Here is an 11,283-nt window from a genome sequence, read left to right as displayed (position 1 = left end):
CTTCAGGTGTTTGCCAATAATCCTTGGTGTTCCTTGACATATTGATGCATTGCTTGGATCTTCTGGCTGTCTTCTCCTTGTGTGTCTTCATATTGCTTTCCCTCTGTGTGTCTTTCTCATGTCCAAATTTCCCCTTTTTATAAGAACATTAGTCATTGGATTAGGCCAACCCTAATAACCTTATTTTAACTTGATTACATCTGTAAAGACTCTAAGTAAGGTCACACATTCTGAGATACTGGGGGTCAGGGCTTCAACACATCTTTTTCTGGGGGGAACAAAATTCAACACATAACATTCAGTATAGCAATAATATTCTTGTGTGGAAGTGGGCAGATCCCTGAAAGCTGACAGGGCTCTTCTATCACACGAATCCCTGAAAGGCAGCAGGACCAAGTCAGTGGACCATGTCCACGTACACAGGCTTGACCATCTTGAGCAGAAGATATGCAGAAGTCTCATCCACTTGTGTTTAATCTTCCCCAGCGTCTTCTCTTCTCAGCTCACTGTAGGCATGGTGGCAAGCTAAGGAGACAACAACTTTGAATGGGACTCAAGGCATCCCACCAGATTGGCCTCTATGGTCTGGCCTATACAGTGTTGCTTTCGGAACTCACCACTATTCATGCTCTCTTGGAAATTTAGATGAGGGACTCTCTCCCTCTAAAAAAAAAAAAATTGCACTTGCCCTCTTTCCTTCCAACCCCCTCCCTAATTCCCTCTGCTAAGTCAGTCTGACACGTTTACTCCTTTTTGTCAAGCAGCCTCCTTCTACCATGCATGTGGTATTTTGCATTGCATCAAAATTCTAGGAAACTTGGTAACATTATATAACACCCACAGGCAAAGGACACAAATCTCCCCCAGATGAAGTATGATCTTGGCAGCAGCTCAATGAAAGCCACGGCCCTTGATGAACTAGGCTGCTGAAAGTCTTCCTGGTACCACTGGAGACCTGAGATGACCATGAAGGCTCAGGAGGGCAGAGAGTCTTCACAAAAGTAAGAGAGAAGGGTGTGAAGAAAACACTGACCAAGAACTAGGTCCTGGAGTGAGATGCTGAGGAAGACACTAGGGTAGCATGAGGAGCAGGGAGTGGGAAACAAAAAAGAGAGAAGGCCATTTAATCATCATCTCTAAGGACTGAGTAAAATGTTGTCAACAAGAATGTATAATACTTTGTCAGTGGGTTGAGTGGGACCAAAATCTCCTTAAGGGGAATAAGAAAAGAGTCTTTTATATCAGCACCTAGTATGATGTCTGGGACATGGAAGGTATCCAATAAATGTTAAATAGGTAAGTAAAAAAGCAAATGAATTTGAGGATTACCATAGGAGGTTAAAGTACAGAAAAGACAGGCTCGGGTACTATTCTGGGAGCTTAGTTGGAAGAGGGAGGCGGGCAGTCTAAGAAAGGTATCAGGAAAGAAGGGACACAATGTGGAGAACAAAAGAATCTTCAGTAACATTAAATAAATACATGAAGGAAAGGTGAAATGAATGAACGAAGAGGTCAAAAACAGCTGAGGTTTCTCACCTGAGACATTGGTGTTATAATGCATCAGATATTCAGATAAAAACCTGAATACAGTGTCACCCATGAAGACAAACGCCCACGATCACCCTGCACATGTGTTTGGTTTCAGCCACAAAGAGTTAAAGCGTAGTTTTTAAAAAGATTTCCACTGAACGAAAAATGCAGTGGACTCCGCTAATCACGCACGCCTGCTCAGACTTACTGCAGTTGGATCCACTCCCTTGTCCCTCCATGCAGCCCACTTTGCCCATGCGGAAGGGCTGATAATCCACCAGTACAGTTCAGTTAAATGACTTAGACTAGGGAAATACTTTAAATTGTTTGGTATATCAGTACTATTCTGTGCCTCCCAAATGTTTTCCTGCCTCTCTAGCTGCCCCAGACCCTGACCCCCTCCAAAGATCCTTCAGATCTCTCCAAGATCCAAGAAAGAAAGGAGAAATGCCAGGTGTCGCAAGGATCCCTGCTATTGGATCTGCTCCACGTCCATGGCCAGGGTCTGTCCCGATGGCTAACGGTTGGTACCATATCAGCTGCTAAATATTATTAATAGCATTCCTGCATGTAGGCCACTGCCCACTCCCCACAAGGCATCTGAATTTGCCACCTCGGCTCACATCTTAGCTGCTGCTCCATCTTATCCACAGGTGCTGATCTGAAGTGTCTTTCCTCTGCCAACCCCATATCTCCAAATAGTTGGCTTGTTGACACTATCGTCAGATCGCCCCTAGTTCTGTTATAGCCCCATTCCCACTGGTGCCTATGCTCCACCCCTCAGTTTAATTCCCTTTCAATCCACTGCACAACTGCTAGTCAATTTGCACGACATCTTCCCAGAAACCCCTCTCTGCACCCTTCTGTGGGCTTCCACCCACCCCATGGTGGCTGTTTATTACAGGATTGGAACGCTAAAATTTGGAGTACTTCTTGTTTCGTTAAAATTGAGGCAAAACAAAGCAAGAGGAGTAAGGTTTTATTGCAGGAAAAGTTACCTAGATTAAAAGGTTATTGTCACTTGCCTATGAAACTTGACTAATCAGGAGATAAAAAAGAAAATCAGAAACATAATTTTTCTGTTCAAGTTCCTAAGTGTTTCTTCGATGTAAGCCAAGAAAATATCTAAAGTATTAGGAGCTCCATCTTAACACTGGACTCCTGGGGTGGCCAGAATCTGGCTGCATTTCAGAATAATAAGCATTTGGTTGAGAAGGCTGTTTAAAAGAAATAAAAAGGCATAAAATCTCAATCATCCAATATGGTTTGTGTTAGAATAAATTGATTATCCAAAACCTAACGTGATCAGAGCCGTGCCAAGAGACTGGCAAGCATCAACTGTTGACATAGCCCAAATCCTAATCAGTTATTTGTAACAAGTGATTATTTAATAACCATTTGCATTCATCTTTGCTCCTTCAGCCAAATGGAGGAGGGAAAGAAAGAGAAGAAAGCTCAGAGGGAATAAAAAGAGTTCCAGCCTTATTTTTTTTCTCATTGTGAGTACAAGAAAATGTATCCATATGCAAAGAAAAATCCAATGTTGCCAGTCACACCCAGCTGAGTGAAAATTAAGTCTCTCTTTCCATTTACCAAAATCTCTTTTTTTATTGTTCTTTCTTGCACTTTTTTTAAATTAAGTTTTTCATTTTAATTCCAAAATAGTTAACCTCCAGTGTTATGTTAGTTGTAGGTATACAACATGTAGTGATTCAACAATTCTATACATTATTTAGTGCTCATCATTTTAAGTGTACTCTTAATCCCTTTCACCTATTTTACCCCCCCCCACTTCCCCACAGATATACTTTGTGTTAAAAGAGTACCCTCAGTTAAAGTTTTTTTTTTTTTCCCCAACAAGAACAGTTTTTACTTGAAGCATACTTCCAAATACATGGTTCTAAAAGATATGTATGACACATTCCACCCAAGAAGAATAGAATACACATTTTCTTCAGGTATACTCAGAAGAATCCCCTGGTTAAATCAAATAAAAAGCGACATAACAAACACTACAAATTTAAGAAGACTGAAGTCATACTGAGTGTATTTTTCAAACACAAAGGTGCAAAACTAAGGATCAACCATAAAACAAAGCTGGGAAATCTACAATGTATATTTTAAATACTTAAAATATAAATATTAAATAACATAATACTTGACAAGCAGTGGGCCAATAAAAGATCAAATAGTAGATCAAAATATGTCTCAAAACAAGAGAGAAAGAAAATACAATATTCCAAAACCTATGAGTTTTGCAGCAAAAACAGATGTTCAAGTGAAATTCGTGCTATAAATACATATATTAAGAAAAAAGTTAAAATAAACAGCATGATGCCTAGAAACTGGAAAAATTAGAAACTAAAAAAAAAGAAACTTTGCTGAAATTTAGTAGAGGAAGAAAATAACAAAGAAAAAAGAGAAAGAAGGAAAAGAGAGACCAGAATAAATAATCACATACCACTGAAAGTCATGAAATTCTTGAAGAGCAGTTGACTTGTTGAAGAGGTCCTGAGAGAACAGATATTGGATGAGGCGGTTTGGTGTTGTGATGCTTCTCCTAAGAAGAAGAATTTTTTCTTTTATAACACATATAAAAGTACAAAATTACAAAACATTAATTTAAAAAATGTTCTATTCTTTCTCAGTTGTACAAGTTCCTGAAATTCCAAAATCAAACTGTCAATCAACTACACTGAAGAGTGATAAGTATGGAAAATTTAAAGAGAAAACTCAGAGCATATTTAAAACATATTGGTGGTTTATTGATAGACAATAAACAAACAAACAAACAAACAAATGTTTTAACAGCAGTGTTGAACCAAAAAAAAGCCCAACCAAACAAACAACCAAACAAACAAAATCCCCAGTATTTCTTCTGTGGGGCATCACATTAAGAATCTCTCTCATTTCTTCCTAGACCAGTTTTGGTAAGAAGATCTGAAGTTTGTTGTTTGACTTTCTAACCTTTTACATTACTCACAAGACAGCCCTCAACTTTCCAAGTTACTATCCTGACATCCCATGAGAAAAAAAAAAAAAAAATCTTATGTAACTGTCTAAAAATGTGATAGAATTGTCAAAGCATATGGAATCAGTTATATAAATCTTGAAAGACAAGTCAGTATTATTTGTTCTCTGGGAGAACAAATGGGAGAAGTTACCAGCAAAACAGTTAATACAAACAAGCAAAAGCTATAAATGCCACTTGATGGAGACTTTGGACGTGACCATGTGCATTTATCTCCACAAACACCAACGAGGACATTGGCGACATTATTAGAGCAGGTCAACAACAACTTGCTCTTGAACCTACTGATGCAGACATCCCACCCCCAGTACACACCCCTAGCGCAGAGTTAGCTATACCTCAACCTTTTCTTTTTTTTTTTTTTTTTTTAAAGATTATTTATTTATTTATTTGAGAGAGAGAGAGAGAGACAGTGAGAGAGAGCATGAGCGAGGAGAAGGTCAGAGAGCGAAGCAGACTCCCCATGGAGCTGGGAGCCTGATGTGGGACTCGATCCCGGGACTCCAGGATCACGCCCTGAGCCGAAGGCAGTCGTCCAACCAACTGAGCCACCCAGGCGTCCCAACCTTTTCTACTTTGTTCGGGAAGAGCTGTGCTAAGATAGGGCTCTCTAGCTGGAGTCCAAGAGACACCCCCGAGAAGGAGTCTGAGAAAAATAGATTTGTCAAGGGAAGCTCTTGGGTTCCCTGAGAAGAGCCCCTGTCAGAGAAAATTGCTTCCTCATCTTAGGTACCTCAAGTGTTCCTAATCCTCCAGCATTTTTCTTTTGATGCAAATGAAAGAGGGTCTTGCTGGGTTGGTAAGTCCATTCAGCCCCTTCCCTCCATGGCCTGGGCTAGCAAGCAAGCAAAGTTCACCACAGCCACTTGTTAAGGCTGCTGTCAGGATCCTCTTGAGTGTGCTCCTGAATTAGCAGACAGCTCAGCCTAGGTATGGGATCTGGGAGAGAGAAGAACTCTTTCTGTGTTTATTAATCGAGGCTCCCTTCTTTCAAAAGCCTACTAAGAATTATTCTAACCTATGAAACCTCCTCCTGACTTCTAAATAATCCCCTTGACCCAATCAATCCATCTTGCTTTAGAGATTATAGTTGTTTTTTAAGATTTTATTTATTTATTTGACAGAGAGAGATCACAGGTAGGCAGAGAGGCAGGCAGAGAGAGAGAAGCAGGCTCCCCGTTGAGCAGAGAGTCCGATGTGGGGCTCGATCCCAGGACCCTGGGATCATGACCTGAACTGAAGGCAGAGGCTTTAACCCACTGAGCCACCCAGGTGCCCCGAGATTATAGATTTTTAAGGGTGAAATGAAAATATACATATTAGTACAGTCTCAGAGGTCACGTGTGCCTCTCCTGGGCTACCTGAGCTTAAGAAATCTTTCCAAGCTTTGTGTCTCCGTGTTCTCAACCACAAAGTAGCTATTTGAGTATTTTGGTTTTTACCTATTTATTAAACATGTATTTCATGCCCATGGACTGAGAATCAATGATGGCTTCATAAACTCCTCTTTCCTTGAGAAGTTGGTAGTTTGCCAAGATTACCCCCAAAATATCCCCATTTATTTTCCATGGCTTCATTCCTTCATTCCATAAATATTTGACAAGTTCCTACCATATTCTGAGCATTATTCTGGACACTAGAAGGGGGGAAAGAAGAGGAGGAGGAAAGAAGGGGAGAGACAATGTTCCATGATCTCATGGAATTTACTTGGGAGAGAGAGTTAAAAGAAGTAGGAGGAGGCAGAGGAAGAGGAAGGAGAAGATGAGGAAGACAAAGAAGAAGAAGTGAAATACAAGCAGGAAACGAGCCCTGGTGTTGTAGATTGTATCACACTTTGATGGAATTAGGAAGTAGAGGGAAGGTAGCTTTCTGGCAAGATTATTCTTGAGCAGGGAGCAAAGCAGGTGCAAAGCCCTGAGACCAGAGCGCCTGGCGCCTCTGCAGACCAGCGAGGCCAGAGCGGCCAGAACAGAAGGATGAGGTGAAAATGGGAGACGAGATCAGGAGCACTTGGCCTCCAGCTCATGAAGGTGATGTGAGGACTTTGACTTTGACTCTAAGGTAGAAGGGAGTCCCCTGGAGATTTCGGGTAAAGCAATGATGCAATTCCACTTTCTTTTGAAGGAAAGGCAAGGAGTGCCCAGATGGCTCAGTGGGTTAAGCATCTGAATCTTGGTTTCGGCTCAGGTCAGGATCTCAGGGTTGTGAGATCGAGCCCCACATCAGGCTCCATGCTTTGCGGGGATCTGCTTGAGATCCATTCCCTGTCCCTCTCCCTCAGCCCCTCCTCCTGCTTGCTCGCTCTCTGTCAAATAAATAAAGAAATCTTTAAAAATAAACAAAAAACAAAGGAAAGGCAAGCATGGAACCAGACAATTTAGTTAAGAGGGGACTTCACAAATCTGGGTTAAAAATGACAGCGTCTGGGACCTGGGTGGGAACAGTCGTTATAGAGCTGGAACAGATGCTGGGCTCTCTTAGTACTCTGTGTACTTCCATTGTGGCATTTACCAACTCTACTGTGAACAACTGTGTTGATTATCAGGACTGAGAGCTGCCTAAAAACAGTGACTTTGTCTTCCTTTTGTGCCTAAGCAGAATGCCCTCTCGAGAAGTGCTTACGAAACAGTATCTGAAAAAAATGAGTGAACCTGGATCAGAATAAAGATCTCAGAAATAGACCCACACAAATACAATCAGCTAATATTTGAAAAAGGAGCGAAGGTAACTCCACAGAGAAATGATAGTTTTTGCAGCAAACGGTGCTAGAATAATTGCATGTTCATATGCCAAAAACAAAACACCAAAAAAACCCCATATCTAGACACCTTACACCTTTCTCAAAAATTAACTCAAAATGGATCATAGACCTAAGGATAAAACACAATACTATAAAACTTCTAGAAGAAAGCATAGGGGGAAAAATCTGCACGTCTTTGGGTTTGGCAATGAGTTTTTAGATACAACACCAAAAGCATGATCCGTGAAATAAAAAATTGTTAGGTTTCAGTAAAATTAAAAACTTCTGCTCTGTTCCATAATGACCAAAAAGAAATCTGATAGAGAAGCAGAAGTAACTATTCAATGAGTAATTGCAACAAGCACCCCCTCTTAGCACAGCTCTCAAGGGAGACATTTTCCTCTGACCTCAGAATAGCCAACTTCAAACCAAAGCATCTGGCCCCCAAACCCATTAACACTCATGCTGAGCAGTGTAGAAAAGAATACTTAAATCTATTCTGCTATCCCCACTGGGGGTTCTCCTCCCGCTACTAAGAGCAAGAAAGGTCGGCATCATCAGATTCCTGGGGCTGATGATTCTTATAGTGTCCTGTGTTGCCCCATCCTGTGATTGGAACATGTCACAAGACTGGGGCTGACTTGGATACTCCAGTTCCAAGTCATGCCCTCTTTCTGGGGTGTTAGAGGACAGGAGAACATAGAACAACATCAACTCACAGTTACTGAAAATGTGGATTTGTAAAAAAAAATTTTAAGTCTGGAAGTGTTAGCTTCAAGACTGGTAAACAGATTATTCTAGAGGGGGACAATATGGCTTCCAGAACAGGTCACCAATTCAGACAACTCTGGAAGAAATTTTTAAAGGTGAAAAAGTATGGATGAAAGAATTTAATTAAAATATTTGTATTACCTCCAAATACGTAAGATGACCTTCACGATCTGTGTCAGCCAGGGTCCAATCAAGAGAGGGAAACGGCAGCAGTTCTTTTAGACAATGTAATAAAGAATGGTTAACTAGGTGTTGCAGAAATGAAGGAGGGAGAAAGAAAAGAACGCGAGGGATTCACAGAGGTAGCAACCGCCACAGTTACTATTCCTTAGGCCAAAGGAAAAAAGGGAAGAGATGAAACTTATTAGAATGGGAAAACCTGAGAAGGGCCTCCCGGGTGCTGGTGGTGAGGGGACGCAATGAGCCCGACGAGGGTTGGGAAATGGTCAAGTGAATCCAGATGCTGCTACTGAAGTAAACCGGCACTGCCAGACTCAAGAAGGAAAGCTCAGGGTGACGCTGAGAGAAAGCGAGCGAGAAGAGGTAAGTTCCCCTCCGCTCTCTGGCACCCCCCACCCCACACCCATTCCCGGGAAGGCCTATCAGGGAGCCAGAAATACGGTTCCTAGAGTACCAGCTGCAGATCACAAAGCAGTTCCAGAAGGTGGGTTTGGAGCGGAGAGAAAATCGCTCTATAAATGGTACTTCTACAAAGTACCATTGACGAAAAGGGAGGACATTTTTTGGTAAGGAAAAAAAAAAGTTGAAAAATAAATTTTAACATTTAAATAGATTAACGATCCTCCTGGGAGATAATATAGCTTTTAAAGTTCATTCGGGAAACCTGTTCTTTGATGATGCAAGCAGATGGCAATCTAAAGGATATAAGACATTTTCACGAATTTCTAATTTATGAGGAATAGTTGCATTCAGTTCTACTGTACTTTGCAGAGTCATATGAGGTAATCTTATTAAAAGAGAAAAGAAGTTCATACAAATCTCCTGGGTTTCAATTTCTTACTCTTTCTGTGATTAGGTCCTTGAGCTATATGCTTTGATTTCTGTCAAAGAAAGATCAGCTGTACTGGAAATAAATAGTTAGCAGACTGGTGCGAACAAAGTGCCAGTCTACGTACCATTCTCTTGGATGATGGAAATAGCTCTGTGGATTCTGTGTCAGAGATTAATCACACGGGAATCTGGCATAAGATGTTGGCCCAGGCCCTCAGCTGAAACGGGTATCGGCGAAAATCTGATTGCTTATTAAGACTTTGGTCTACATTCATCAAAAACAAAACCAAAAAGATAGTTTTTAATGCTACTGGTGTTAAGGCTGGGAAGTCAGTACATCTCTGTCAATTTCTCATCCATCTGTGTCCTGATTTAAAAAAAAAAAAAAAGAAGGCAGCGGTCTTCTAGACAATAATCATCAATAAGTATTTATAGGCTGGACCTTGTGTTTGAAACTGGGAGCACCCAGGGCCTCCAGGACTCTGCAGTCCTGAATAAGGCAAGGGAGAGCTTCGCAGGGAAGCTGCAGGGTGGTGGCCGGGTCTCCCGGGGCCTGGGGTTAGCAGTCCTCTACAAATGGGATTTCCAGGGCCTGGATAGAGCTAAAACTGCCAGTGAAGGAATGTCTGCCTCTCTGTGGGGCGTGGCCCCAATAATCCTTTCCCCATTCCCAGTGCCTCCTCCCAGCTGCCGGCCCTTCTTCCTTCCCTCACCGCTCCCCCCTCAGAGTTTCCTAACCCAGAGGCCACAACCAGTCTTAAAAAGCCCCAGGCCTCATTTGCCTCAACCATTTAAGAAGTTACTTTGGAGACTAGAAACCAGTGAGAGGGGGAACTTTGTATGTGATACCAGAAAACAGAAGCCTTTTAAAAATGATCTTTTGGGGAGGGTATGTGCTTTTGGGTAAATTGGAAGGGGTGGTGAACCATGAGAGACTATGGACTCTGAAAAACAATCTGAGGGGTTTGAAGTGGCGGGGTGGGGGGTGGGAATTGGGGTACCAGGTGGTGGGTATTATAGAGGGCACGGCTTGCATGGAGCACTGGGTGTGGTGAAAAAATAATAAATACTGTTTTTCTGAAAATAAATAAATTGGAAAAAAATAAAATAAAATCTTAAAAAAAATAAAAAAATTTTAAAAATGATCTTTTTATTTTATTGTAAAAATAAAATAAAGTAAAACAAACAAAGCAAGTCCAGAGGAAACTCTGGTAAATGTTTAAATAGGATGACTATGTGTTTGATGACTCTCCTTTGCCGATATCAGGAAAAGTTACATAAGAAAAAAAAGTTTTCTCAATATCTCTATTGCAAATAAAAGTAATAATTTCTGAGTTAGGGTGGGTTTCTAAGTAATATTTCTTTCTATTTCCCTAACTTGCTGTCATTGTTATATTGACTGAACGCCATTTCCCATTTCCAATGGCTCCTGCAGACATTCTTCCGTATTTTTACTTAATCTTCTGTGGGTGTGTCCCTCTAACTCACTCCAGAACTCAGCCTCTCTGTCAATGTTTAATTGTCTCTAAAGTCATATGGCAGGGCTCCCCTCCACTGCCATTTAAAGGAAATACCTTGAAATAAGTTGGAAAGGTTGATCTTCTGCTTTGGTTCTGGTTTTCATAAATGGAATCGAATTCCAGTAGGAGTCTGGGAGAAGAAGGGAGATCTTAAAATACTGACACGTTGTATCTGAAATTTTTTTTTGTCATTTAAAAACCAATTGTGTCGAAGACCTACACAACCATGTTTAAGAGCTACTGAAAGAGAAGCCCTAGGGTACATAAAGAGGTGGAGGTTTTTATAATATTTTATTTATTTGACAGAGAGAGCACAAGCAGGGACAGTAGCAGGCAGAGGGAGAAGCAGACTCCCCACCGAGCAAGGAGCCCATGCTCGATCCTGGGACCCTGGAATCATGACCCGAGCTGAAGGCAGGTATTTCACTGACTGAGCCACCCAGGTACCCCATAAAGAGGCAGAGTTTTGAGTGGACTTTGGCCTGTGGGAAAAGCCTGGCAAGGGAAGAGTTAAGGTTCCGTGATCCTCCACCAGAAATACTGGGTGTTCATACCCCATGTGTCTGTCCCCATGGCTATTCCATTAATATGCACACACATACCTCTCTATGCAGCTGACAATCTAATCATAGTTTCCCTACTGGGTTCCCTAGTATCATCTCCAGGTCTTTAAGGCCACG

Source organism: Neovison vison, chromosome 10 (genome assembly GCF_020171115.1).
Source record: "Neovison vison isolate M4711 chromosome 10, ASM_NN_V1, whole genome shotgun sequence".
NCBI classification, from domain to species: Eukaryota; Metazoa; Chordata; class Mammalia; order Carnivora; family Mustelidae; genus Neogale; species Neogale vison.
The sequence above is the reverse complement of the archived record's forward strand: the minus strand, read 5'-3'. Positions refer to the sequence as shown.